The sequence below is a fragment of the Notamacropus eugenii genome, chromosome 3 (genome assembly GCF_028372415.1).
Source record: "Notamacropus eugenii isolate mMacEug1 chromosome 3, mMacEug1.pri_v2, whole genome shotgun sequence".
NCBI lineage: Eukaryota > Metazoa > Chordata > Mammalia > Diprotodontia > Macropodidae > Notamacropus > Notamacropus eugenii.
Window position 1 is genome coordinate 459,557,911 of NC_092874.1, and position 11,347 is coordinate 459,569,257.

Consider the following 11,347-nt stretch of genomic DNA (forward strand, 5'->3'; position numbering starts at 1 on the left):
AAATGAAAACCAAATCCAGTCCCTACCTTGAAGAACCTTCAAATCATTCAGCAAATATGTGTCCAAAGAAAGCTCTGTACTAGGCCTGAGAAGGATATAAAACCAAGTCCATGAAGCTCACAGTCAAATACAGGGCCGAGGCCACAGATGGGTATCAGTCAATCATTTTATTAGGCACCTACTATGTAAAAGAAATATTACCTAATAAATATGTTAGAAAAGTATCAAAGTAAAAAAAAGTTATCAAAGTGCTGTCCTCTTTATGAATTGTAAGTTCCTAGAACAAAAGAACTCCTCCTCCTTCTCCCTCCTCTCCTTCTCTTTTTCCTTCTTCTTTTTCTTCTTCTCCTTTTTTTCTTATTTTTTCTTCTTCTTTTCCTCCTTCTTCTCCTTCTTTTCTTTCTCCTTCTTCCCCTTCTTTCTTCTTCTCCTTCTTCTCTTTCTTTTCCCTCTTCTTCCTCTTCTTTTCCTCCTCCTATTTCTTCTCCTTTTCCTCCTCTTTTGCCTTCTTCCTCCTCTTCCTTTTTCTTTCTTTTCTGCTCCTCTTTCTTTTTTTGGCATCCTAAGAATTTAGCACAGTGCCTACCTAGTACTAATACTGGCACAAAGTAGATGCTTACTGAATGCTTTTTGAATTAAAAATGGCTTCATTTTAGCTCTAAGAGAGAAAATACATGAGGGGGGCAGGGAGCAGATATTTTAGGGCCACAGCTTCTTGGCAGAGTGGAAAGGACACCTGACAAGGTCAAGAAGACCCAAGTTCACATCTCACTGAAGACACTCGCTAGCTACATGATCCTGGGCAAGTCACTGAAATGTCTTTCAGGCTCCTTTTCCTCATCTGGAAAATGGGGCTAATAGCACTCACCTCATAGAATTGTCATAAGAATCAAATTAAATAATATACGTAAAGGGTTTTGTAACCCTTAAAACTATCTATATATGTTAGTTATTATTATTTAAAACCATACGTTTCCATGAAAAAAGTCTTCTCTTACACATCCATAATTCTACTCATATAAAATAGTGAGTGATCCACTTCCCCAACCACCGTATCACACATCCTCAAGCCTTAGCTCAAGCTGTAGACCGTAAAGGCTGCCTGGCCGGAGGCTCTAACTCTCTGCGGACCTGTTGTGAGTACAAAAGCCCTTCCACTACAGACAAAAACGAGCCCAAGGAGGCACACTGCTGATACGGGTCAGCAGCATCCCATTCAAGGAAGGTTAGCACATCAATGCAGAGTCCAAGTCAATCTTGTAGGGAACTCGGCCTATTACTCCATTGCCCCAAGCAGTCATTTATGTTTTCTGAAGATGCAAAGAAATGGGATGGGGGAGAAATCAATCTTCACTGAAAAAGGATTTTCTCAAATGGAAATTTTTAAGCAAGACCATAAGAGAACCTAGGAGTTTTGTCTGTATTTGTTTGTGAAATGGAAGAACTGTAGAATAAATGAGTGCCTGAGAAGTTTGAGATCATAAATACCCCATCAAGTCTCTCCAAGTCTTGTTTCTTTGGCTTCTTTTTATTTCATTCTTCGTAGCAATGCTTCCTTGCCTGAGGTTGCCCACCCTAGCATGTGTTTGTTAGTATAGCCAAACTCAGTTATGGGAAAAAGGAATTTATAAACTGAGAGGTAGCTGCTTTCATCCTATTTCAAAAAAAAAAAAAAAAAGCAAAAAAAAAACCCCTCTCAGCAACAGGGCTAATGATTCTCTGGGCTGGAATTGAAATAAAAGGCACTGTAAGTAAAATACAGAGACTTTCATTCTCTCACTTATCCCAGAATCCAAAAAAAAAAAAAACAAATTCAGAAAACCTCTCCCAAGCATTTAACATATGTATAATGACACAGACATAATGCTGCCAGGAACTGTAGAGGGCATTTAATCAAACTTTCTCAATTTAAAGATGAGGAAACTGAGGCCTTGTCTAAGGATACATGGATAGTAAAAGTCTGAGACGGAACATGAACCACAGTCTTATTCACGAAGTCTTATTTCAACATAATTGATTTCCTTTATAATTTTCTTCTTTCATTTTCTGCAGTTAAAAACCTTGTCCCAAGGAGAGATTCATCGACTCCCCTACCTAGACTATCAAAGGGTAGTGTCACAGAAAGGGTTAAGAACATTTGCTCTCAAGTCTCTACAGCAAAGAGAGCCAAGTCACCTCCAAGCCAACACAGGGCATTGTTCTTAATACTTCAGCACTTAGTGTATGGTTGCATCCAGTTTAATTTATTTTAAACTGCCCTAGAAACCTTGCAGGGGATTGGCCAGAAATATTTCTTGAACTTTTATCTTTAGTGCCAGAAAAAGAGGTGAACAGACAAGTGGGGAGATGGGCAATTAGAGGAAGACTGAACAGAGCAGGGCAGCATGATGTGGTAGAAAGAATGCTGGTTCAATAAATACAAATGTGTATAGGAAACACCTACGTGTCCAGCACTCTGCTAGGCACTGCAGATAGCTAGTGATACCTTTTTATAAATGGAATGTGGGTCAGTGGGAAAAGCAATGCTTTGAGAGTCAGAGGACCTGGGTTTACCTTGTGACTCTGATGCTTATTACCCAGACACCCCTGGACAAGTCTTTTAATGTTCCTGGTCCCCAGATGGAGCAGATGACCCCTGAGGTCCCTTCCAGCTCCAGACCCAAGAGTCTGCGATTGAAATCCTAGACCTGCCTCCCTCTATGTCCTTGGGCAACTTGCTGGACCCCTCCGCATCTCAGTTTCTTCACTGAGGAAATGAAAAGTCTAGACTGGATGATTTCTGAGGTCCCTTTGTGCTCTCAATATTTGCTTCTGTATGTTGGTGTTCTCATCTGCAAAACAGATATATAAATCCTGACATGACACAAGAGGAAAGAAAAAACAGGAGTGAGGAAATGGGAAGAAAAGGAGGCTGGGAATCTGAAAGGAAAGAAACAAGTATTTATTAAACTCCTACTGTGTGCCAAGTACTCCGTTAAGTGCTTTACAAATATCTCAGTTTGACCTTCATGCCAACCCTGGGAGGTATCTGCTATCATTATCTCCATCTCACAAGTAAAGAAACTGAGGCAAATAGAAGTTAAGTGACTTGCCCAGATTCACCGAGCTAGAATCTGAGATTGGGTTTAAACTCAGGGCCATATATGCCATCACATATGGCACCACCTATCACCGTGCCACTTAGATGTAGAAGACTCAGGTTCTTGTCCCAGCTCTGACACTAGTCAGTTACCTGATCTTAGTTTAATCATGTCATGTGGCTATCTACAAAGAAAGTGACAGATCAGGGCTTCTTAGTCTTTGTTTGTATCGTGGGCCACTTTGGCAGTCTGGTGAACCCCTTGTTGGGATAAAATTTTTAAATTCATAAAGTAAAATATATAGGATTACTAAGGAAACTGTTTATATCAAAATAAAGTTATCAAAATAGTTTTTTTAAATAAATTCACAGACTCATGTAATGGAATACTATTGCACCATAAGAAATGATGAACAAGAAGACTTCAGAGAGGCCTGGAAAGACTTATATGAATTGATGCTGAGCAAAAGGGGCAGAACCAGGAGAACTTTATACACAGCAACAACCACAGTGTGCAAGGAATTTTTTCTGGTAGGCTTAGAACTTCATTGCAATGCAAGGACTTAAAAAATTCCCAATGGTCTTTTAAGGCAAAATGCCTTCCACATCCAGAGAAAGAACTATGGAATTCAATCGCAGAATGTAGCAGATCATTTTCTTTTGTATTACATTTTGGTTTATTATATGATTTCTCCCATTCATTTTAATTCTTCTATGCAACATGACAATGGTGAAAATGTATTTAATAGGAATGTATGTGTAGAACCTATGTAAAATTGTATGCCATCTTGGGGAGGGAGGGAGGAGGGAAGGAGAGGGAGGGGGGAGAAAATCTAAGTTATATGGTAGTGATTGTGGAACACTGAAAATAAATTTAAAAAAATAAATTCACAGACCCCAGGTTAAGATCCCCTCAATTAAAGGGTTCCTAAGTTGAACTCTGGCTTTTATGTTTTCTATTTCTATTGTATCCTAAAAACAGAATGTAAACTCCATGCTGGGACCAGATTTTTTTTACTTTTGTCTTTGTATCTTAAGTACCTAGAAAAAAGAGTCGCATATAGTAGGTACTTTAAAATGCATGTTGAATTGGGTATGATTCAATGAAAAACGAGAGAGAGAGAGAGAGAGAGAGAGAGAGAGAGAGAGAGAGAGAGAGAGAGAGAGAGAGAGAATCAGTCATCCATTCATTTATGATTTTTTCCTGATCACCCCAGTGCCTTGCTACCTATCCCATTACTAATTTGTACTTATGGTGTGCATATTTTGCATCTGTTCATATCATTTCCACCAAGAGAATGTTGGCTTTTTCCAGCCAAAGAGTCTTCCATTTTAGCGTCAGTATCCCAATAGCATGCAGAGTTCCTGACTCAAAGGAAGCACATAATAAATTCTTGGGTTTTGATTGATTTATACTTCCATGATTACTCTCATTGGCTTATAATATACAACCTACAAATCTTTCATTTGACTCATAAAAAGACCACAGATTTAGAACTGGAAGCACTGCATAAGTCATTTAGTCGAACCCTCTCCTCATTTTACAAATAAGAAGACTGAATTGTCCAAGATCACATGAGTCTGGGTAGCAGAGAAGTGGACTTTGGAGGGATACAATGTGTAGCAGCTAAGTAAATATGATATATACAGAAAGTAATTGAGATGGAGACAGAGAAACACTAATAGAGAAAAGAAACACCAATAACTGGAGGGGGACCAGAAAATACCCCTAAAGAAAGTAGCACCTAAACTGTACTTTAAAGAAAGCTAAGCATTCTCATAGGAAGTAAGAGGGTTTAATTCCAGACCATATCTACAAAGGCTTGTAAGTGGGAAATTGTCAACTAACAACATTCTAACAAGCACTTGGACTGAATTATGACAACATTCACAAAGTTTGATTCTACCATAAGTTGTATCTTTAAACAACTACCTCAAATATACTTTTCTACTGAACTTTTCTTTTCATTTAAAGAAGGTTACCTCCCTCTCCACTATGTGCTAGAAATATGCATCAACCCAAACAACGTTTCAGTTGATCCAACTCTGATGCAAAGCTCTCTGCTCCTTTCTCATTTTCATTCACAGAATTTGGCAAACGTGGTCAAGAAAGGCAGAGAATTAATGAAAAACAAGCAAACCTAAAACGGAAGAAAACATGAACTTACATACTGCTGGGCTCACCACTTACTAATTGTGCAACTGGGAACAAACTTCCCAGTTCAGAGAGAGCTGAGGCTACCTAAGAAAGCTAAAAATAACAAAAAATGAAAAGAAAAAAAAAGAAGGTGGAGGTTTGATGGAGTGGGGCAAAGAGGAAACTCAAAGAAGGGGTAAGAAATGACTCTTGCACAGAATGGCAAGGACAGAATTACCTGAAAGCGAAGAAAAAATAGAAGTACTCTGCCAGGCAGAATGATTCTGGAAAAAAAAAAAAACCAGAACAAAAATGGGTACTAGGGATTTGACTTTCATCATAAGGAGGGAGATAATAAGAGAGCACCAAGCTGCTTTTGAAATAATAATGATAAAGAAGAACTAGTATTTATGTATGCCGTGCTTTAAGTTTTGCAAAACCCTTTACAACCAATATCAAATTCTCACAATAACCATGGGATGTAGGTACTATTATTATGCCCATTTTACAGATGAGGAAACAGAAGTTAAGCACCTTGCCCAGGGTCACAGAGTTAGTGTCTTAGGCTAGATTTGGACTCAAGTCTTCTTAACTTACAGTGCTCTCCCCACTGTGCAACCTAGGTGAGTTCATAGCATCACAAAATCAAAGGATCATGGATGCAGACCAGGAGGTCCAACTTCCTTACTTTATAGACAAAACTGAGACCTGGAGAGGACTTAACCAAGATCACACACTTAACAAGGAAGACGAGGCAACATCAGAACTTAGGTCCTCTGGTACCAAGCTCAGTGTTTGTTTTCTTCCTGTTGGTTACTATATTATGTAAACTTTATAAGAATATGGAGAAAATAACTAAGAAATATGTGAAATGCACACTAAAACAATATTGAGATTTCACCTCACATATATCAAAATGGCCAAGATCGTAAGATCAGATGTATCAATGCCAGAGAGCTTTGGGGAGATAGGCACCCTAACTTGTTCACTCGTGCTGGAGTAGCCAGTTGGTCTAACTATTCTGCAAAGCATTTCTGAATGAGGCTTTCATTTTTAAATTTTTTTTTTAAATTCCAGTTTTTATTTATTTAAAAAGACCAATAAGAGCGAAGAGGGAGGGGGCTGCAACGTATCCTGAGAAAGTGCCAGAGCCTCTGAGCCTTCAGGGCCCTGGCAGGGCATGGGACACATTTTTCTTGGAAACAAAGATTTAGAAAGAATTCCAACAAATTGTTGCACAAAACATCCCTGAAAATGGAGAGAACCTTTGGTCACCGAATCCCCTGGCCAAGCAGTACCCAGGGCAAGCTAGCAGAATCCATCCACAACCTGCTGCTCACTAAGGGCAGGGCAGCTGGCTCAGTCCTCATCCTTCTCATTGTCCTTCCCTTCATCGTCTGCAGCTTGTTTCCTTTTCTCTCTATGCTGGGGTTCTTCTCCCTCTTCCTCTTCATCCTCCTCTCCATCATCATCTTTGTCCTCCTCATCTTCTCCATCAACATATTCATCCTCCTCATCCTCCTCTTCATTAATTACATGCTCATCAAGTTCCTCATCCTCCTCCTCTTCTTCACCTATCACTTCCCCATTCTCCCTGCAAACACTGTCCAGGCCCTCAGCCTCAAGATCAGAGTTTGGAGCTTCCTTGTCATTGGCATCATAGCCAATGAGGTAGGTGAGCTGGGGCAAGAGGGCAAACAGACTCTCCCCGTAGCTCATCAACATGATCACATTGCATTTGAAAAGGTCCAGGCTCTTGAGGTTTGGCAGCTTCTTCAGGGGCTCCAGTGTGTTGATATCCTTGATTTTGTTCCCACTCAGGTTTAGCTGGACCAGGCTGGGTATTCATTCTGCCAGGACCTCCAGGCCTCCAGAGAGATGGTTATCACTGAGCTTCAACTTTCGAAGTTGGGGAAGCTTGGGTAGGTTGGTCAGACACAAGGTGGATGTCGACCATGCTGAGAAACTCAAGGTTTTCAAATTCTGAAGACAGGTCCCCAGTCTTCCTATAATCTGAGAAGCAGTTATCCAAGACTAGATCCTTCACCTCCCCCGGCTTCCTGTTCCGCAGCTCCAGCATAACCGGCCTCTTGATGTCCATGGCCGTGCAGCCCAAGCCCAGCCCAGGTAGGGAGCCCCAAGAGCCACCACTAGGGAGACCACCAGGAAGGCGCCAAAGGCACACAAAGAGCTTGAATGATGTTTTTAAAAAGTGATCCAATGTCCGTATTCCTTGACCCAGAGATCTCACTGGCAGGACTATCCTCTGAAAAAGTCAAAGACAAACAAACTATAATATACATCACTTTTGTGGTTGTAAAGGCCTGGTTGGGGAACGGCTAAATAAGTTGCAGTACACAAGTGAAATGAAATATTAGTATGCCATAAGATATGATGAATATGAAGAATTCTGAGAAGCATGAGAAGATTTCTATGAACTGATGCAAAATGAAGAAAAAACAGGAAAAAAAAAACCTATTACAGAGATATTCATGGTAAGAAAAAAACTGAACTCTAGGTAATTATAATGTCCAGAGGCCAGACCCCCAAAGAACATGTGAGAAAATATACTGCTTGCCTTTCTTTGCAGAGGTGGGCAACCATGGGTATGGTACATATTGGTTAGTTTTGCTTCACTGATTCCCATTTCTTTGTATTTTTATTATAATTTCTCTTTATCCAGAGAAAGGGGAAGGCTATATTTGGAAATGAAGAAAATGTAAAAAATCAATCAAAATTTAATTTTTTAATTTAGTGTTTTTAAAGAAGCCTGTAGAGAATTGGAAAGCCATTAACTGATAAAGGCAAATGTCCAGTTTTCAAGAAAGGGAAAAGAATGGAATCTATAAACTACAGGCCACTGATTAGCATTGATTCCTGAGAAAATATAGAATTTATAAAGAGAGAGTGAATGTCTAATAAAGAATGCAGGGGTCACCTATGTCCTGGAAAGTTTCATCTAGAACTAGTTGTGCCAGGCCAGCCTTACTTCTTTTATTGAGAGACTTACTGGGCTGGTGGTTTAGGGGAATGCTAACCTAAATTTTGGCAGAGCATTAATTTGTCTCATGTCTCGTGATATTTTCATTAACAACATGTGGAGATGTGAACAACCCAAGAATATAACAAGGTGTCTATTTGGAACTGGTAGAATGTCCACACCTAAAGAGTAATTATTAATGGTGAGAGGGTAGCTTTTGAGGTTCCTGATGAAGAGCCTCAGGGATCTATGGTTAACCCTATACAGTTTAGCATTTTTTAATGAGTTACTTTGATAATATCATAAGAGGTATGCTTATTAAATTTTCTGATGACCCCTCACTGAAAGAGCTAAAATGCTTGAATGGCAGAGCCAGAACTCAAAAAGATTTTGACAGGCTGGAACATTAGGCCAAATCTAGGAAATAGGGAGAAAGGTAGTCTTAAACTTATATTCAAAAAATTAACTTCACAAGGAAAGGGTGTGGTTGGACAACAGTTCAGAGCACAGAGTTTTAGTGAGCTGAAAACTCCTTAGTATGAGTCAACAGTCTGATATAGTAGCCAAAAAAGGTATGAAAATTCTAGGTTAGGGGAGATGCTGGTTCCAAGACTGGGATTCCATTATACATTCCATTACACACTCCTACATTTTGGGAAACATTGATAAACTAAACACAGGTACAGAGGAGGGAAGCTGGAAGGACACAGAGTTACAAATTAATGCCAGATGATAATAGGTAGAAGAAATTGGAGCTATTTAGCCTGGAGAAGAGAAGGCTCAGGGAGGACACAGCAGCTCTCTAAGGACTTGAAAGGCTGGCAGGATTTAGACTTAATGTGTGTAATCCCAAAGGGCAGGACTAGATAGAGGGTGGAAGGAAGGAAGGAAGGGAGAGGGGTAGAAGGAAGGAAGGGAGGGAAGAAAGAAGGGAAGGAGGAAGAAAAGAAGGGAGGTAGGAGATAAGCATTTTTTAAATGTCTACTATTTGTCAGGTACCGTGCAAAGCACTTTTCAAATATAACAACCCTACGAGATTGTTGTTGTCGCTGTTTGGTCATTTCAATTGTGTCAAACTCTTTATGGTCTCATCTGGGGTTTTCGTGGCAAAGATTCTGCAGTTGCTCAAGGAAATCTCCAAATCATTTTACAGATGAGGAAAGTGAGTCAGATAGAAACTACATCCTTTGTCTGGGGTCACACAGCTGGTAAGTTTCTGAGGATGGATTCGAACTCAAATCTTCATAACTCCAGAACCAATGCTCTATCCATTGCACCACATAGCTACAAAGAGGTGAATTTGACCTTGATGTAAAGAAGAAGATCCTAACAGTAAAAACAACTCAACAGTGGAACAGATTTGCTCTCCCTGGAAAGACTCAGACTCGAGCTGGGTGACCAATTGCCAGGTATATTGTAGGAAGATTTCTTGTCATAATAGATATCATAATAGATAATCCCCAAGTCCCTTCTGACTCAGAGTGTCTGCAAAAGGCTTCCTGACTGGCTAAAAGTGAGTCCAGTATCAACCCCAACTCCCTTCATGGCTAAGCCCATCTAAAATCAGGGAGATGGGAATTTGTTGGGGGAAAGACATGGCTGATTCTCTTTTGGGATAAGCCTGGGGAAAATGCTCTAGAATCATACAGGGAATCATGGAAAGTATAGGAAATGGAAATTATTTAGCATGAGTACTTTAATTATAGATAATATTTTAAGTTCCCTAATCCTTCAATTATGTTATTCAATTAAACAGTTTTTATTAGATACCAGCATAGTAGTGTAGAAAAAGTACTGAGTTTAGAATCCCAAGATCTGGATTCAAATCCCAGTCCTGTGACTTATTACTTATACAATCTTGGGCAAATCATTTATCCCCTCTGGGCCTCAGTTTCCTCAAGTTTAAAACTAGGAAATTGGACTAGATGACCTCTGGGGTCCCCTTAGAGCTATGATCCTATGCATATGTTAGGAGAGGTTTTATGAACTTCTTTATAAAATTATGGGATGGGTGAGAGAAAAGAGCATACATATATATATTTCACTTAGAAAATCTTATATTTCTACTCCAATGATGATTTTGCAGGCTCCTTTCAGCTCTGAGTGTATGATCTTATGACCTAGTGTGTACTAGGGACTGAGACTGTGATGAAAAATGGCATAGGCCCTGCCTTCAAGGGGCTTTTACTCAATTAGTAAATACAGCATCTAAACAAGTTAGTGTATCAAAAATGAAAAATGGGGTAAAGGCAAGGTCCCAGCAAAGATACAGAGGAAAATCTGAAGAGGGAGCAAGGCAGAGAGAGAGGCAGAAATCAGACTTCTTGTAGGAGGTAGCCCCTGAGTCCAGTTTCACAGGAAGACAAGTATTTCAACTGGAGGTGATAAGAGCACTGTGTTCCATGAATAGAGGGCCGCTTGTGCAAAGGAGTAGAGGAAGGACAAGTTTGGGGATGTCTCTTGGGGTAACAGGGCTGGAACCTGAAGCTGACAGAATGACGATGCCAATACTATCCCTGCTGCATGGATACCATTGAACCCCCTTCCCACCACCACCTCAGAAAATGTCTCATTTCCCTCAAAGCTCAGATGTCACCTTCAACATGGGACCTTTCCTGAGCCCCTAAAGAACCAGCAGTCTCTCTCCTTTAAGGTACTTGGAATATATTTTCAATTAATCTGTGAACATGTTATCCTTCCCCAATAGAATGTAAATTTCCAGCACACAGCACATGGCCAAACACATAGTAGGTGTTTAAAACATCCTTCTTGGACTGAATGTAAGTAAATTCCCCAGGAAAAGAATCCTTGTGACATGGGATGTGTTAGGAGGAGGGGATGCAGGAAGGAAAAGCTGGCTAAAGGCTCCAGAGACCAGGCACACAGTTGTAATGGCAGAAGGGACCCCAGGGAGGCAGAGTGATGACCTTGATCATAGACTATTAAGCTTTAGTTGGTGGAGCCCCCTGAGCCAGGATATAGCAAGTAGAGGGAAAGCCTCTCAGGCAAAGGGTAGGAGTCTCAAGGTCAGTTCAGAGTAGGAATTGGTTCATGGGAAATTGAGGCTTCAGGGCCCATAAGCTAGGGCACAACTGCTCACATCCTTGAAGGGGTGATATGAGGAAAACTGCTTGGAAATGTGAACTACTAT

General features: G+C 40.3%; 1 long non-coding RNA gene and 1 pseudogene across 21 annotated transcripts in view; both read right to left on the reverse strand.

Moving 5' to 3' along the window:
* Positions 1-11,347, reverse strand: part of LOC140497613 (uncharacterized) — a 414,232-nt gene that overhangs the window by 382,004 nt on the left and 20,881 nt on the right. The window lies entirely within an intron of this gene.
* LOC140497610 (acidic leucine-rich nuclear phosphoprotein 32 family member B-like) overlaps positions 322-11,347 on the reverse strand; it is a 28,380-nt pseudogene continuing 17,354 nt past the window's right edge.